Below are 4,660 nucleotides of genomic sequence, written 5' to 3'. Positions count from 1 at the left end.
GTGCCTGCCTGCCTGCCTACCTGCCTGCCTACCTACCTAACCTAACCTAACCTAACCCTGCCTGCCTGCCTGCCTGCCTGCCTGCGTGCCTGCCTGCCTCCCTGCTTGCCTGCCTGCCTGCCTCACCTAACCTAACCTAACATAACCTAACCTAACCACACCTTACCGTACCTTACCTTACCTTACCTTGCCTGCCTGCCTGCCTGCCTGCTTGCCTGCCTGCCTAACCTAACATAACCTAACCTAACCTAACCTAACCTAACTTCACCTGACCTAACCTAACCTAACCTAATCTAACCTTACCTAACCTAACCTAAACTAACCTAACCTAACCTAACCTAACCTAACCTAGCCTGCCTGCCTGCGTGCCTGCCTGCCTGCGTGCCTGCCTCCCTGCCTGCCTGCCTGCCTGCCTACCTACCTACCTAACCTAACCTAACCTAACCTAACCTAACCTAACCTACCCTAACCTAACCTAACCTAACCCCAACCTAACCTAACCCTGCCTGCCTGCCTGCCTGCCTGCCTACCTAACCTAACCTAACCTAACCTAACCTAACCCTACCTGCCTGCCCGCCTGCCCGCCTGCCCGCCCACCCGCCCGCTTGCCCGCCTGCCCGCCTGTCCGCCCGCCTGCCCACCTGCCTGCCTGCCCGCCTGCCCGCCTGCCTGCCTGCCTGCCTGCCTGCCTGCCTGCCTAACCTAACCTAACCTAACCTAACCAAACCTAACCTAACCTAACCCTGCCTGCCTGCCTGCCTAACCTAACCTAACCTAACCTAACCTAACCTTACCTTACCTTACCTTACCTTGCCTGCCTGCCTGCCAGCTTGCCTGCGTGCCTGCCCGCCTGCCCGCCCGCCCGCCCGCCCGCCTGCCCGCCTGCCCGCCTGCCTGCCTGCCTACCTAACCTAACCTAACCTAACCTAACCTAACCTAACCTAACCCTGCCTGCCTGGCTGTCTGCCTGCTTGCCTACCTAACCTAACTTAACCTAACCTAACCTAACCTAACCTAATCTAAGCTAACCTAACCTAACCTAACCTAACCTAATCTAACCCTGCCTGCCTGCCTGCCTGCCTGCGTGCCTGCCTGAAGCCCGCCTGCCCGCCTGCCCGCCTGCCTGCCTGCCTGCCTGCCAGCCTGCCTGCCTGCCTGCCTACCTAACCTAACCTAACCTAACCTAACCCTGCCTGCCTGCCTGCCTGCCTGCTTCCTGCCTGCCTGCCTGCCTACCTAAATTACCTAACCTAACATAACCTAACCTAACCTTACCTAACCTAACCTAACCTAACCTAACTAACCTAACCTAACCTTACCTAACCTAACCTAACCTAACCTAGCCTGCCTGCCTGCCTGCCTACCTACCTTACCTAACCTAACCTAACCTAACCTAACCTAACCTTACCTAACCTTACCTTACCTTACCTTACCTTGCCTGCCTGCCTGCCTGCATGCCTGCCTGCCCGCCTGCCCGTCCGCCTGCCCGCCCGCCTGCCTGCCCGCCTGCCCGCCTGCGTGCCTGCCTGCCTGCCTGCCTGCCTGCCTACCTACCTAACCTAACCTAACCTAACCTAACCTAACCTAACCCTGCCTGCCTACCTGCCTGCCTGCCTGCCTGCCTGCGTGCCTGCCTGCCTGCCTGCCTAACCTAACCTAACCTAACCTAACCTTACAATGCCTGCCTGCCTGCCTGCCTGCCTAACCTAACCTAACCTAACCTAACTAACCTAACCTTACCTAACCTAACCTAACCTAGCCTGCCTGCTGCCTGCCTGCCTGCGTGCCTGCCTGCGTGTATGCCTGCGTGCCTGCCTGCGTGCCTGCCTAGCTACCTACCTAACCTAACCTAACCTAACATTAACTAACCTAACCTAACCTTACCTAACCTAACCTAACCTAACCTAACCTAACCTAACCTAACCCTGCCAGCCTGCCTGCCTGCGTGCCTGCGTGCGTGCCTGCCTACCTACCTAACCTAACCTAACCTAACCTAACCTAACCCTGCCTGCCTGCCTGCCTGCCTAACCTAACCTAACCTAACCTAGCCTTACCCTGCCTGCCTGCCTGCCTAACCTAACCTAACCTAACCTAACCTTACCTAACCTAACCTAACCTAACCTAACCTAGCCTGCCTGCTGCCTGCCTGCCTGCGTGCTTGCCTGCGTGTATGCCTGCGTGCCTGCCTGCGTGCCTGCCTGCCTGCCTGCCTGCCTGCCTAGCTACCTACCTAACCTAACCTAACCTAACGTTAACTAACCTAACCTAACCTTACCTAACCTAACCTAACCTAACCTAACCCTGCCAGCCTGCCTGCCTGCGTGCCTACCTAACCTAACCTAACCTAACCTAACCTAACCTAACCTAACCTAACCTAACCCTGCCTGCCCGCCTGCCTGCCTGCCTGCTTCCTGCCTGCCTGTATGCCTACCTAACCTAACCTAACCTAACCTAACCTAACCTTACCTAACCTAACCTTACCTTACCTAACCTAACCTAACCTAACCTAACCTAACCTAGCCTGCCTGCCTGCCTGCCTGCGTGCCTGCGTGCGTGTATGCCTGCGTGCCTGCCTGCGTGCCTGCGTGCCTGCCTGCCTGCCTGCCTGCCTGCCTACCTACCTACCTAACCTAACCTAACCTAACCTAACCTAACCTAACCTAACCTAACCTAACCTAACCTTACCTAACCTAACCTAACCTAACCTAACCTAACCCTGCCAACCTGCCTGCCTGCGTGCCTGCGTGCGTGCCTGCCTGCCTGCCTACCTACCTAACCTAACCTAACCTAACCTAACCCAACCTAACCTAACTAACCCTGCCTGCCTGCCTGCCTACCTGCCTGCCTGCCTGCCTGCCTACCTAACCTAACCTAACCTAACCTAACCCTGCCTGCCTGCCTGCCTGCCTGCCTGCCTACCTACCTAACCTAACCTAACCTAACCTAACCTAACCTAACCCTGCCTGCCTGCCTGCCTGACTGCTTCCTGCCTGCCTGCGTGCGTGCCTGCCTGCCTGCCTGCCTACCTACCTAACCTAACCTAACCTAACCTAACCTAACCTAACCCTGCCTGCCTGCCTGCCTGCCTACCTAACCTAACTTAACCTAACCTAACCCTGCCTGCCTGCCTGCGTGTATGCCTGCGTGCCTGCCTGCGTGCCTGCCTGCCTGCCTGCCTGCCTTCCTACCTACCCACCTAACCTAACCTAACCTAACCTAACCTTACCTAACCTAACCTTACCTAACCTAACCTAACCTAACCTAACCCTGCCAGCCTGCCTGCCTGCGTGCCTGCGTGCGTGCCTGCCTGCCTGCCTGCCTACCTATCTAACCTAACCTAACCTAACCTAACCTAACCTAACCCTGCCTACCTGCCTGCCTACCTAATCTAACGTAACCTAATCTAACCCTGCCTGCCTGCCTGCCTGCCTGCGTGCCTGCGTGCCTGCCTGCCTGCCTGCCTACCTAACCTAACCTAACCTAACCTAACCCTGCCTACCTGCCTGCCTACCTAATCTAACGTAACCTAATCTAACCCTGCCTGCCTGCCTGCCTGCCTGCGTGCCTGCGTGCCTGCCTGCCTGCCTGCCTACCTAACCTAACCTAACCTAACCTAACCTAACATAACCCTGCCTGCCTGCCTGCCTGCGTGCCTGCCTGCCTGCCTGCCTAACCTAACCTAACCTAAATTAACCTAACCTAACCTAACCCTGCGTGCCTGCCTGCGTGCCTGTGTGCCTGCCTGCCTGCCTACCTGCCTGCCTACCTTCCTACCTAACCTAACCTAACCTAACCTAACGTAAGCTAACCTAACCTAACCTAACCCTGCCAACCTGCCTGCCTGCGTGCCTGCGTGCGTGCCTGCCTGCCTGCCTACCTACCTAACCTAACCTAACCTAACCTAACCTAACCTAACCCTGCCTGCCTGCCTGCCTACCTGCCTGCCTGCCTGCCTGCCTACCTAACCTATCCTAACCTAACCTAACCCTGCCTGCCTGCCTGCCTGCCTACCTACCTAACCCAACCTAACCTAACCTAACCCTGCCTGCCTGCCTGCCTGCCTGCCTGCTTCCTGCCTGCCTGCCTGCCTGCCTGCCTACCTAACCTTACCTAACCTAACCTAACCTAACCTAACCTTACCTAACCTAACCTAACCTAACCTAACCTAACCTAACCTAACCTAACCTAGCCTGCCTGCCTGCCTGCCTGCCTGCGTGCCTGCCTGCGTGTATGCCTGCGTGCCTGCCTGCGTGCCTGCCTGCCTGCCTGCCTGCCTGCCTACCTACCTACCTAACCTAACCTAACCTAACCTAACCTAAGCTTACCTAACCTAACCTAACTTAACCTAACCTAACCCTGCCAGCCTGCCTGCCTGCGTGCTTGCGTGCGTGCCTGCCTGCCTGCCTACCTAACCAAACCTAACCTAACCTAACCCTGCCTGCCTGCCTGCCTACCTAATCTAACCTAACCTAACCTAACCCTGCCTGCCTGCCTGCCTGCCTGCCTCCGTGCCTGCGTGCCTGCCTGCCTGCCTGCCTGCCTACCTACCTAACCTAACCTAACCTAACCTAACATAACCCTGCCTGCCTGCCTGCCTGCCTGCCTGCGTGCCTGCCTGCCTGCCTTCCTGCCTAACCTAACCTAACCTAAATTAACCTAA

Source organism: Haemaphysalis longicornis, unplaced genomic scaffold (assembly GCF_048455015.1).
Source record: "Haemaphysalis longicornis isolate Haplotype H1 unplaced genomic scaffold, Haemaphysalis longicornis Haplotype H1 scaffold_9, whole genome shotgun sequence".
In the NCBI taxonomy this organism is placed as follows: Eukaryota; Metazoa; Arthropoda; class Arachnida; order Ixodida; family Ixodidae; genus Haemaphysalis; species Haemaphysalis longicornis.
The sequence above is the reverse complement of the archived record's forward strand: the minus strand, read 5'-3'. Positions refer to the sequence as shown.